Here is a 14,057-nt window from a genome sequence, read left to right as displayed (position 1 = left end):
AGAGGGCAGGTGGGGAGTGGGGAGCCCCTCTTCCTGGTGCCCCATGAGAACACAAACAATCCTGAAGACGTTGCTGGGAGGCAGCACAGGGATGGGCTAAAGAAGAGTGAGGAAGCTGGAAAGCCCACAGGGTCGAGTTGCCTAAGGGAGACGGGAGAGAGGCCAAGAGGAGCCTGCACTGACCTGGACGGCAGGGTGTCTTCTGCCAACCAAGGCTTGTGGGAGTGTGGATGTCAGATCATCTGATTTTCCAAGAGAAATCAGAAACCTGGAATTGCATGCAACATCTTCCAATTTGAAAAGCAAAAACATTGGCCGGGCATGGTGGGTCACGCCTCTAACCCCAGCACTTTGGGAGGCCGAGGCAGGTGGATTGCCTGAGGTCAGGAGTTCGAGATCAGCCTGGCTACATGGTGAAACTTCATCTCTACTAAAAATACAAAAATTAACCGGGCATGGTGGCACACATCTGTAGTCCCAGCTACTCGGGAGGCTGAGGCAGGAGAATCACTTGAACCCGGGAGGTGGAGGTTACAGTGAGCTGAGATCATGCCACTGCACTCCAGCCTAGGTGACAGTGAGACTCCATCTCAAAAAATGAAAAGAAAAAGAAAAGGAAAAACAACAGAGCAACAGAGACAATAACAAACTATCATACAGAGATAATGGGAAGGATTTTCAAGAAACTGCTAATAGTGCTTGCCTCTGTATGTCCGTCCCCACCACTCCCAGCCCCTTCCCCTTTTCCATTTTTCTCCTTAGCACTTATGAACAGGCTTACTTCTTTTTCTTACTCATTATTATTATTATTATTTTACAGACAGGGTCTTTCTCTGTTGTCAAGGCTGGAGTGCAGTGGTACAATCAGAGCTCACTACAGCCTCAAACTTCAGGGCTCAAAGTGATCCTCCTGCCTCAGCCTTCTGAGTAGCTAGGACTAAAGACACATGTCACCACGCCCAGCTAATTTTTAAATTTTTGGTAGGGGTGGGGTCTCAGTATGTTGCGCAGGCTGGTCTCAAACTCCTGGGCTCAAGTGATCTTCCCACCTCAGCCTCCCAATGTACTGGGATTATAGGTGTGAGGCACCGTGCCCAGCCTCCTCAGTGATTTTCTCACTGGCATCTGGGAACTCATCTGCTGCCTCTGGTCGGCTAGAAGCTGCTTCTCCTGCTATCTTGACATTTTTTAAGCCATACTCTTTCTAAAATTATCAAACCATCCTTTGCTGGCATTAAATTCCCCAGCTTGAGATCCTCCTCCTTCCTTTTGCTTTAGGTTGCCATGTAATGACTTCACTTTTTCTTGAAGCAAATTAGAATCTATAGGTATGCCTTTCTTATAGCAATCCTGTACCCACATAGAAGATGCATTTGCAACACGAGATAAAAATATATTTTGTAAAAAGTGCAAGGTTTTTGTGCCTGCTGGCATAGGTGCAGCGACAGCTTCATGAATTTCCTTTTCATTTTTTACAATGGTCCTCACACTGGATTCATTTATCTGGAAATGGCGGGCAACTGCGGCTGCAGTCCTCCATCGATGGCACATATCAAGCAATTGCATATTTTCTCGTAATGTTATGACTTTTCTGTGCTTCTTGGGACAACTTCCAGCATCACTAGTGGCACTTTGTATGAGTCCCCTGAGGTTATTCAGGGCTTACGGTATTGCACTAAACATGATGAAAACTAGGTGAGAACCTCCAGGGATCATTTTTTACTGCAATATGCAATTTGCTGGAGAGACAAACTGCTCATGCAGAGATGATGAGTGTCAAATGGTGTTTCAAACGGATACTCACAGTACTTAAGCTCACTGCAGTAGCAACAGGAGGTGGTCGCAAAACTATGACAATAGTGCAGTGTGTACTGCAGTTAATTTCATGCAGTTATGATTTAATTCTGCATGTTTATGTTTGTTTACATTTCTCTTGGCTTGGCAATGTATTTGTGTGTAACTTTTGATAAATTTTAACTTTTTTAGAATGCATTTGTGTATATTTTATGGTAGTAAATGATAAACTAATGGACATATATTTTATGTATTCATGACATACCTAACATTTTATTTTATTTATTTATTTTTGAGAAGGAGTCTCGCTTGGTCGCCCACTTATTTATTTATTTATTTATTTATTTATTTATTTATTTATTTTTGAGAAGGAGTCTCGCTCGGTCGCCCAGGCTAAATATTTATTTATTTATTTTTGAGAAGGAGTCTCGCTCGGTCGCCCAGGCTGGAGTGCAGTGGTGTGATCTCGGCTCACTGCAAGCTCCGCCTCCTGGGTTCACGCCATTCTCCTGCCCCAGCCTCCGGAGTAGCTGGGACTACAGGTGCCCACCACCACGCCTGGCTAATATTTTTTTGTATTTTTAGTAGAGACGGGGTTTCACCGTGTTAGTCAGGATGGTCTCGATCTCCTGACCTTGTGATTCGCCTGCCTCGGCTTCCCAAAGTGTTGGAGTCACAGGCATGAGCCACCTCGCCCAGCCCTAACATTTTATTTAAAAAAAAATGTTTTTAGGCTATGTGGTTCACCTGTAAGATCTTTTCTTTTCTGTTTTTTTTTTTTTTTTTTTTTTTTTGACAGAGTCTTGCTCTGTCACCCAGGCTGGAGTACAGTGGCACAATCTTGGCTCACTGCAATCTCTGCTTCCCAGGATCAAGTGATTCTCCTGCCTCAGCCTCCTGAGTAGCTGGGACTACAGGTGCACACCACCATACCCGGCTAATTTTTTATTTTTAGTAGAGACAGGGTTTTACCATGTTGGCAAGGCTGGCTCGAACTCCTGGCCTCAAGTGATCTGCTGCCTCGGCCTCCCAAAGTGCTGGGACTACAGGCGTGACTGCACCCGCCCCTGCAAGTTATTTTCAAATATTTGCAAATCTTTTTTTTTTTTTTTCTGAGATGGAGTATCGCTCTGTTGCCCAGGCTGGAGTACAGTGGTGCCATCTCATGGCAACCTCCGCCTCCTGGGTTCAAGTGAGTCTCCTGCCTCAGCCTCCCGAGTAGCTGGCATTACAGGCATGCACCACCACGCCCAGCTAATTTTGTATCTTTAGTAGAGACAGGGTTTCTCCATGTTGGGCAGGCTGGTCTCGAACTCCCAACCTCAGGTGATCTGCCCACCTTGGCCTCCCCAAGTGCTAGGATTACAGGTGTGAGCCACTGCGCCCAGTAAATAGTTGCAAATTTCTAAAGAATTTTCCAATACATTTATTGAAAAAAATTCAGGTATACGTAGGTCCATGCAGTTCGAAACCATGTTGTTCAAGGGTAAAATGCACTTCCTAAGAACATTAACAATAAAAACCTCAATGAAGCTGAGCACAGTGGCTCATGTCTGTAATACCAGCACTTTGGGAGGCTGAGGCGGGAGGATTGTTTGAGCCCAGGAGTATGACCCCAGCCTGGGCAATACAGTGAAACCCCATCTCTACAAAAAATTTTAAAACGTAGCCAGGCATGGTGGCGTGTGCCTGTAGTTCCAGCTACTTGGGAGGCCAAGGCTGCAGTGAGCTGTGATTGTGCCACTGCATTCCAGCCCAGGTGACAGAGCAAGAGTCTGTCTCAAAAAACAAGCGACACCACCACATACACACACACAATGAGGGTGCACAAAATAAGTATGTGTGGGTCACACTCGGGCAGGGGTTGCTGGTTTGCCAGAGAAAAGTGAAATTATTTTATCTATGGTATTTATTGTCTCCACTCTAAACTGTCAGTTACAGAATGGCAAGACTGTTTGCTTGAGAGCCTGAACCCTGCTCCACACTCGGCTGTGCTGGGCACCAGATCCCAAGTCAAGCTGGGATGATGGCCCACCTGAGGGCGCTACCTGTCCTCCGCAGCCCAGTCTGTGTTGTGGCTCCGCCTTCAGAGTGCAGAGTGCGGAAGGAGGATTAGTCCTTTGAGGCCACACTTAGGCTGGTTGGGAAAACCAGTGGCCCAGATGCGACCCTGACTTGCTTATGCAAGCACCTCCCGACAGCTGGGCTTTGCTGATGGCATTTGTTTCCAGCTCAGTCAGAAACCCTCAATCCATTCTGCTCCCTTCTGTGCACACACACAGATGTTCTTGCAGGCCTTGGTCTCTCTGCACAAATCCCTTCTCCTAGCAGCTGCAGCCGAGTCTTCCTGTGACATTCAGAGGCTGAGTGGCACCTGCAGCCTCTAGGATTCAGAGGGCGCACATTGGTCTCCTTCCAGCTGTCTTCCACTGAGCTCCTCCTTCCTAAAAGCACCTGGACCTTCCCGGTGAGGAACCCCTGTGATGAGAGAAGCACAGCATAGGCAGGAACCAGACCGCCTCCTGGGCTCAATCCTGATGTGCCACGGATGGGTTATGGAAATAGCGACTTGGTTTCAATCTGTAAAATGGGTATAATATCACCTGCCCCATAGCCACTGCTCTTTTTTTTTTTTTTTTTTGAGATGGAGCCTTGCTCTGTTGCCCAGGCTGGAGTGCAGTGGCATAATCTCGGCTCACTGCAAGCTCCACCTCCCGGGTTCACGCCATTCTCCTGCCTCAGCCTCCCGAGTAGCTGGGACTATAGGCGCCCGCCACTGCACCTGGCTAATTTTTTGTATTCTTTAGATGGGGTTCCACTGTTAGGATGGTTTCGATCTCCTGACCTCGTAATCCGCCCGCCTCGGCTTCCTAAAGTGCTGGGATTACAGGCGTGAGCCACTGCGCCCGGCCAGCCACTGCTCTTACTACAGTTCTGTTGTGTATCTTTGGCAGGAGTGCTTCCCTTTTCCCCCCAATTACAGAAGCACAGTTGGGGTGGGCGCAGGACGTGGGCTTGGTCAGACCAGGGTCCTCTCCTAGGATTCTGGGCAAGGTTTCTAAGAACATGCGAGGCTGGAAAGTATTCTTGCAGGGGTGGGGACAGTGGACCTGGCTTCTCCTGTGCAGTGACTTTTGCTGGGGACCCCTGGTTTCTTCCCTCCAGGGCTACCTTGGCTCCTCCCTGTTTTCTAAGATTGCTCCTCTGGCCTCCTGTTCATTCTGTACATCCTCAATGAATTGTGATTCGGCCACAAACTGCCAAGCGTGGCTTCTGCTGCTGGCATCAGAGGACCCGGAGTGACACACGTTGTTGTGTGAAGGAGGGCAGCTGGGGAACTGTATACGGGAAAAATTAGGGCAGGCTGGGAGACCGCAGGAAAATGAGGAGTGAGTGGCAGTGGGAGAGAGTCAGTTGGGATGTGTTTGGCTGCAAGTAACGGAAGACTATCCAGTGGTGGCTTGCACAGTGAAAACATTTAGTCATCTCATGTCACCAGGAGGCCAGATATGGTGGCTCCCGCCCGGTGGGAAAGCTGGACAGTGATGTGAAGCATGTCCCCCCATTCCCTCTGCCTCCCTCATGTGCTGTAGGATTGAGCAAGTCTTCCGGCTTTGCTGCGTCACAGTAACAAGCTGGTGGCCACAGCCACACTTCCCACTGAATCACGGGCAAAGGGGAAAGACAGGGATGGTAAGGGTACCAGTCTGACCCTAATCAGGAAGGAGCATCTTTCCCAGAACATTCCCCTTGCTGCAATCCTTTCTTTAATGTCCTACTGGCTAGAATGTGGATACACGGCCACTCCAGTTACAAGGGACGCTGGGAGAGCCAGAATCTGTAGCCATCCTGATTGCCTCTGGGCCAGTGGGGACTTAATCAGGGTCTGTTAGAAAAGCAGGCGACCAATGGTATATCTGTGGGTGTAAACGCTCCCAGACTGCCCCTGCGACAGGCAGGCAAGCACCATGGCCTTGGTGTCTTGGCTCCAAAAGGCCTAATTCTGTGAGGGCCACAATGTCTGCCAGAAGCTCACAGGACACAGCATAGGGAAACACAAGAGCCCTCCAATGTGGACATTTGTGGTTTGCTTTCCCTGCTGCCAGGACTCTTTTTTCCAACAGTCCAGACTTCCCTTTGGGAGCCTCCCCTCTCCACTGGCCACCCAATGGGCTAGAGGTGGGGCTCCTTCCCTAGCTCTGGAGCAACCCATGTGGCCTGATCAGAACCAGTGAGACCGCGATGTCTTTACCAGGAGTGCTAGAGCTGAAGGCTGCGCTTTTCCCTTTAAGCCTAAGTCTGAGAAGATGTGAGGGATGGAGTCACTGCAGCTGTCTCATAACCATGGGAGAAGAACTATCTGTGAAGGCGACTGAGAGTTAGAATCTGGGGCTGTAGTCATCATTTGGGTCTCTGCATCAAGGTGGACACAAAGTCAGCCCTACTCCATTTCCCACCACTGGACATTTTAGTTATAAAACAACGCAACAATGAAAACATACACAAAAGCCAGTATCTACAACAGCAACTACCATGAATAGAATCCTTCTACGGCCCAGGTCCTTTCCTGAGCACGTCAAGCCTGTCAATTGCTATGCGTTAACCCTTTCGATAACCCCATGAGGTGGGTATCATTACCTCCGTTTTACAGATGAGGAAACTGAGAAGCAGACAGAGGAAGTAATGTGCCCAAGGCCACATGGCTATGAGTTGACACAGTGGGGACGCAACCCCAGCCCCTTCATACCTCAAGTCAGAGAGTCCTCAGTTCAAGCACCAGCCTTCCCTGCAATCACAGGCAGTGTCTGGACCTCTGCGATTCTCATTTAACTGTGTGTCACCAATGCGGAAAATATCTCCAGCTCCAACCGCCCTGCTAAGTCCCAAACTCACCTACCTACCTGACTACTTGACATCACCACCTATACATGTCACATGCATTGCAACAGAACATTCCCAACCTGAACTCTTGATCGCTGCCCATCCACAAAATGTGTTCCTTCTTGGGACAGGCGGGATGAGCTAAGCTATGCTGCAGTAACAAATGACCCCAGATGCTCAGAGGCTTTCACAACTGAGACTTGGTTCTTGCTCACACTGCCTGTCCATCACAGGCTGGCTGAGGGCCGTACTCATGCCAACTTCACTCCCAGCAGACAAAGCAGCCCTTACCTGGGACCCTGCTGATTGCAAAGGAAGGAGACAGGGTTGAACCACGCACTCCAGCCTGGTAGCACAGCAAAACCCTGTCTCTAAAATATTTTTTTCTAAATAAATATCTGATCAGGCACGTTGGCTCATGTCTGTAATCCCAGCACTTTGGGAGGCTGAGGTGGGCAAATCACCTGTGGTCAGGAGTTCGAGATCAGCCTGGCCAACATGGTAAAGCCCTGTGTCCACTAAAAATATAACAAGATTAGCTAGGCATGGTGGTGCATGCCTGTAGTCCCAGCTACTTTGGAGGCTGAGGCAATAGAATTGCTTAAACCTGGGAGGCGAAGGTGGCAGTGAGCTGAGATCATGCCTTTGTACTCCAGCCTGGGCAATAAAGTGAGACTCTGTCACTAGATAGATAGGTAGGCAGGCAGGTAGGTAGGTACGCAAGCAGATAGATAGATAGATAGATAGATAGATAGATAGATAGATAGATAGACAGACAGATAAAATAACATAACTATTGAATGACTGGATGGACGACAACCTCACTCAGGACCAGGGAGCACTGGCTCAGTCAGGGTCTGTGACCCAAGGCAAGCAGGGCCTGCTTGGTGCCCGAGTGTGTCCTTCCCTGGGAAGCAGCATGCCCAAGAAGCTGAAAGCAATGCTTGGAGGTAGCGTGTAGGGGTGGGATGGACTGTCCTTTCACAGGCCTTTGATTGGAGGTGGAGGGACCCCCTGGGTATCCAGGGCTGCCCTGATGTGTACCAAGCATTTCCCTTTCACAGAAACATGATCCAGTCACAGTGATGGAGGCTCAGCGGGGCTCAAGCACCCTGGAGGGCTCAGGTGTGTGGCGTCAAGTCTGAGGGTTCCTCTCCAAGACCCAGGTGGAATGAGGACTCCTCCAGGCATGCATCCAGTGACTCATCAGTTTCTGGGCACGTACAAGTCATGTATTTATCCAGGAAGAACTAGTTAGTCCTTAAAATGCATCCATTCATCCATTCACTCACACAACAAACACCTACCATGTTCTTATAAATCCCTCAAAAAAGTTCTTCCAGCCAACAAAGCCCTAAAAACATATTCATGTATTCACCACTTCCCAGTCATGTATAACTCATTCATTCATTCTACAAGCACCAGACACTCGAAATCCATTCATTTACTCAATCTATTTCTACTACACGCCACTGCTGTGGGTGCTAAAGATAATCTCTGAGCAGGACGGACCGTGCCCCTGCTCTCATGAATGAACCTCCAGTAGAGAAACGCCAGAGAAATAAGATAGAATTTCCAAGGGTGGTCAGCATTGTAAAGGCTATAAAATGGCTGGGTGCAGTGGCTCCTGCGTGTAATCACAGCACTTTGGGAGGCTGAGGTGGGAGGATCACTTGTGCCCAAGAGGTCAGGGCTGCAGTGAGCTGTGATTGCACCACTGCACTCCAGCCTGGGCGACAGAGCAAGATCCTGTCTCAAAAAAAAAATAAAAAAATAATAAATAATAAATAAATAAATTAATTAATTAATAGGACTGAAGATTACTCTAGTTGGGAGGGCGTCAGGAAGACCCCTTGAAGGGTGGTGTCTAAACCAGGATCTGCATGAAGAGAGGGTACCTGCCGTGGATGAGCAGGGAAGCTGGGAACAGCCAGTGTCCAAGGCCAGATGAGGATGCTGAGGGGACTGGTTCTCCCTGCCAGCCGTACAGTAGAGACACCAGAGGAGCTTTATAAAAATATAGCTGTCTGGGCCAGGCGTGGTGGCTCATGCCTGTAATCCCAGCACTTTGGGAGGCCAAGGCAGGAGGATCACTTGAGGTCAGGAGTTTAAGACCAGCCTGCCTGGCCAACATGGTAAAACCCCATCTCTACTAAAAATACAAAAAAATAAAAATAAAAATAAAATAACCAAGTATAGTGGCGCGTGCCTGTAATCCCAGCTACTCGGGAGGCTGAGACAGGAGAATCGCTTGAACCAGGAGGTGGAGGTTGCAGTGAGCTGAGATCACACCACTGCACTCCAGCTTGGGAGACTGAGCAAGACTCCGTCTTACAAAAATAAAAAATAAAAATAAAAATATAGGTATCTGTCCACACCCGACTCCCAGAGATTCTAAATCAGCTGGTTGGGGTGGGGCCCGGGACTGAGTGCCTCTTAAAAGCTCGGCAGCTGATTCTACTGTGCGGTCTTAGCTGAGGACAGAAGAACAGAGAGAGCAGAGAGAAGAGGGTCTGCCTCTGAGCCCGGAGAGGCTGTATATCCAAGTGGGCAGGTGGGTGGTGGGAGCCAGGACGTGAGTTACAGCAGGCCCAGCAGGGAGGCTGGAGTGCAGGTGTGGTTGGGGAGGACCAATTGTCAACAGGGGTGGATGCTGCTGAAAGAGTCATGTATGGTGGCAGTTATAGGTATGAAGGACACTGGTGACCTTTGCAGATATTTCAGGGGTCCACTGATTCAGAGAGCCTTGTCCTCGCCTCCCTCCCATTGTCCCCCCATTGCTGTCTGTCCCTCTACAGGCCAGGCAGAATTCCCCCTTTCCTCCCTCTGCTGAGCTCCCAGGGGTGTACACGCACCCCTGACTATGGGACTTAGCCCACTGGATTTTTAAGCCTCTGAGTATCTTTTGTCTTCCCTAGACTGTGAACAGATGCACGTCTGGGGTGGACTGGGATCTAACATATTTGTTCTCACGTGTGGGCGGGGCAGTAGAGAGGGATAATACGGTGATGACGGTATTAAACATAAGGTCAACACTGATGAGCTCTCCTGATGTGCCAGATTCAGGGCTCCACACTGGCGTGTATTAACCGGTGTGTTATAACAACTCTATCAAGTAGGGGCTTCTTTTCCTTTTTAAATATATTTCTCTTCTCTTTTTTGAGACAGGGTTTTTGTCACCCAGGCTGGAGTGTGGTGGTACAATCATATCTCACTGCAGCCTTAAATTCCTGGGCACAAGCAATCCTCCCACCTCAGCCTCTTGAGTGGCTGGGACTACAGCTGTGTGCCACCACGCCTGGCTAACATTTTTACTTTAAAATTTTTTTTGTAGAGATGAGGTCTCACAAAACCTCAAACTCCTGGCCTCAAGTGGTCCTCCTGCCTTGGCCTCCCAAAGTGCTAGGGTTACAGGTGTGAACCACCACGCCTCGCCAAGCAGGGACTTCCACCATGCCCCTCTTACAGACGAGGCAAAGGTTACAAGGGGCAGGTGGGATTCAAACCTCAACAGTCTGCCTGCCACCCCTTTACCCTGTGCTCCAAATAAGATGAAATCGTTCGAACGAGTATGCTGTGGGAATAAGTGAATGACGCCGAGTATCTTTAAAATCCATTCATAAGGACAAAATTCTAGCAAGTCAGCAACAGCTCAGTGGATTGCACGCTAAGAATCTGATTTTTCCCTTGTGTGTCTTCCCCCACCTTACTGGGAGTTTGAGCATACATGGGACTGCTATAGAGCCCCCTCAGGAAATAAGGCGGATGGAAATCTCAGAAATCTCATTAGCAAGTGCCATGGCAGAGACTCTGCTCCATTGCCTGGAAGAGCAAGCGCTTCCATTTTTAACGTCAAAGAGCCCAGAGGACTAGTGTTTCTTTCCTTCTTTCTTTTTTTTTTTTTTTTGACGGAGTCTCACTCTGTCACCCAGACTGGAGTGCAGTGGCATGATCTCGGCTCACTGCAACCTCCACCTCCTGGGTTCAAGAGATTCTGCTGCCTCAGCCTCCCGAGTAGCTGGGATTACAGGCGCACGCCACCACACCCAGCTAATTTTTGTATTTTTAGTAGAGATGGGTTTCGCCATGTTGGCCAGGCTGGTCTTGAACTCCTGACCTCAGGTGATCTGCCCACGTCGGCCTCCCAAAGTGCTGGGATTACAGGCATGAGCCACCGCGCCTGGCTGAGGATTGGTGTTTCTGAAACAAATCTCCAGCATCCAGGGGGAGCCCAAATTCCTACCCAGGACCAAGGGCAGTCCCCACAGGAGAGAGGGAGGCCACATCCAGCTGTTACATTCCAATTGGCAAGGCTCCCACACAGGTCAGGGCTCCTGCATGACCTGTTCTGCTTTTAAGGGTGTTAGTAGTTTTCTCCCCTTGAGAGAACAGAAAGAATGAGTTAGAATCGTGCATCAAAATTTTAAGTTTCTCTGTCGCCTGGGCTGGAGTGCAGTGGTGTGATTATGGCTCACTGCATCCTCGACCTCCTGGGTTCAACTGATCCTCCTGCCTCAGCCTCCCGAGTAACTGGGACTACAGGTGTGTGCCAGCATACCTGGCTACTTCTTAATTTTTTTTTTGTAGAGGTAGGGTCTCGCTATGTTGCTCAGGCTGGTCTTGAACTCCTGGGCTCAAGCAATCTTCTCATCTCGGCCTCCCAAACTGCTGGGATTACAGTTGTGAGCCACCACGCCCATTCTGCTTTTAAGGGTGTTAAATCAGTACAGTTTTTCCCGACTGGGGGAAGAGAGAGAGTGGGAATTATGCATCAACATTTTAGGTGTGCGTTCTATTTATTTTATTATTTTTATTTTTACTTTTTTGAGACGGAGTCTTGCTCTGTCGCCCAGGCTGGAGTGCAGTGGCGCGATCTCAGCTCACTGCAAGCTCTGCCTCCCAAGTCAAGCGATTCTCCTGCCTCAGCCTCCTGAGCAGCTGGGATCACAGGCATGCGTCACCGCACCCAGCTAATTACTGTGTTTTTAGTAGAGACAGGGGTTTCACCATGTTGGCCAGGCTGGTCTCGAACTCCTGACCTCAAGTGATCCGCCCGTCTTGGCCTCCCAAAGTGCTGGGATTACAGGCGTGAGCCACCATGCCTGGGCTCATTCTATTTATTTTAATCCAACAATTCCACTTCCAGAAATCTGTCTCTCTGATAATAACACCAGTCTACATCAAGAAAGGTACACGATGGTTTGACTGTATTACACTGCTATAATACAGAAGAACTGAGAACAGCCCAAATGCCCACAGCACAAGAAGGGTTAAGTGAATCTCGGTGTCTCTATTCCAGGGAATACAATGTATCTGTACAAAAAGAGCTAGGTGGCTGGGTGTGGTGGCTCAAGCCTGTAATGCCAGCACTTTGTGGCCGAGGTGGGTGGATCACGAGGTCAGATCAGATCGAGACCATTCTGGCTAACACGGTGGAACACCGTCTCTACTAAAAACACAAAAAAATTAGCTGGGCGTGGTGGCAGGCGCCTGTAGTCCCAGTTGCTGGGGAGGCTGAGGCAGGAGAATGGCGTGAACCCGGGAGGCGGAGCTTGCAGTGAGCTGAGATCGTGCCACTGCACTCTAGCTTGGGTGGCAGAGTGAGACTCCGTCTCAAAAAAAAAAGAGCTAGGCCAGGCCAGTGGCTCAGGCCTATAATCAATTTCAACCCTTTGGGAGGCTGAGGCAAGAGGATCCCTTGAGGGTGGTAGTTCAAGACCAGTCTGTATAACAGAGTGAGATCCCATCTCTACAAAAAAGTTTTTAAAAAAATTCACCAGGTGTGGTGGTACATGCCTGTAGTACCAGCTACTCAAGAGGCTGAGGCGTGAGGATCGCCTAAGCCCAGGAGTTGGACTCTGCAGTTAGCTAGGATCTCCTCGAGAGATCTTGCCTGGGTAACAGAGCAAGATGTTGCCTCAAAAATAAATAAATAAATACATACATACATAAATAGCAAGGTAGAGCTATGTGGAATGCATGCAAGATGCTCATGCAGCCCCAAGTGAATGGGCACAGCTTATACTTAGTGTGTGCTCACTGCATACCAAGCACGGTGTGAAGCGCTTTTAGAGCAGTAACTCATCACGCCTGTAATCCCAGCATTTTGGGAGGCCAAGGTGGGTAGATCACCTGAGGTCGGGAGTTTGAGACCAGCCTTGCCAACAAGGGTGAAATCCCATCTCCACTAAAAATACAAAAAAAAAATTAGCCAGGTGTGGTGGCGGGCACCTGTAATCCCAGCTACTCAGGAGACTGAGACAGGAAGAACTGCTTGAACCCGGGAGGTGGAGGTTGCAGTGAGCTGAGATCGCACCATTGCACTCTAGCCTGGGCAACAAGAATGAAACTCCATCTTAAAAAAAAAAAAGGCAGCATGTGAGGGAAAACATGAGCAGAGTGAGAGTCACCCCTTGTAATGCTCTTACCTTCTAGAAGTCAGAACGAGGAGAAACTTCCACGCTGCACAGTTAGAGCTCTCTGCCTGAGGGCCCATGGAGTCTGAACAATCTGCATCTTTCCAAAGGCAGAGTCCTACGTGGCCTGGCGACAGGCTCCCACCCAGAGCCAGTGAGGGAAGGACAATGCACCCCATCTTGTGTTCACATATTCCCCAGGGAAACAGAGGCTGTAATCACCCCAAATGCTTAAACTGAAATGTCTAATTTTAATTTTGCTGCCTGGTATAACTGAACTTTATTTATAGGTTAGATGTTCATATGATTACACACTTGCGTACAGAGATGAAATTTAAAAAAAAAAAAAAATGGTGAATACCTGCACAGCAGGCCGGGTGTGGGGGCTCACGACTGTAATCCCAGCACTTCAGGAGGCTGAGGCAGGTGGATCACTTGAGGTCAGGGGTTCGAGACCAGCCTGGCCAACAGGGTGAAACTTTGTCTCTACTAAAAATACAAAAAATTAGCCGGGCGTGGTGGTGTGTGCCTGTAGTCCCAGCTATTCCGGATGGTGAGGCATGAGAATCGCTTGCACCCAGGAGGCAGAGGTTACAGTGAGCCGAGATTGCGCCACTGTACTCCAGCCTGGGTAATGGAATGAGACTCTGTCTCAAAAAAAAAAAAAAAAAAAGGGGGGGGAAAAAAAAAGAATACCTTCACAGCTGCCTCTCTCACTCATCACCAGAGGCTGGAGGTCTTCCCTGGTGTGGCGGCTGTAGCAGAGTGGTTGGAAGAAAAGTCTATCTTGGTTCAATTCCCAGCTCCATCACTTAACTAGCTAGACCCTGGACAGGCGACATAGTCTCTCTATGCCTCAGTTTTCCCATCTGTAAAATGGAGATAGTAATACAGCTGAACTCTTACGAAAGATGTAGGTTAATAAATGCCATGGCTTAGAATATCCCTGGCCTGCAGTGAAAAGCA

The 14,057-nt window shown here is 48.9% G+C and overlaps 1 protein-coding gene across 8 annotated transcripts in view; it reads right to left on the bottom strand.

The window, feature by feature from the left end:
- Window positions 1-14,057, bottom strand: part of SIPA1L3 (signal induced proliferation associated 1 like 3) — a 308,912-nt gene that overhangs the window by 134,060 nt on the left and 160,795 nt on the right. The gene's annotated exons all lie outside the window — the stretch shown is intronic.

The sequence above is a fragment of the Macaca mulatta genome, chromosome 19 (assembly GCF_049350105.2).
Source record: "Macaca mulatta isolate MMU2019108-1 chromosome 19, T2T-MMU8v2.0, whole genome shotgun sequence".
In the NCBI taxonomy this organism is placed as follows: Eukaryota; Metazoa; Chordata; class Mammalia; order Primates; family Cercopithecidae; genus Macaca; species Macaca mulatta.
This window is presented reverse-complemented; position numbering and strand designations above follow the sequence as displayed.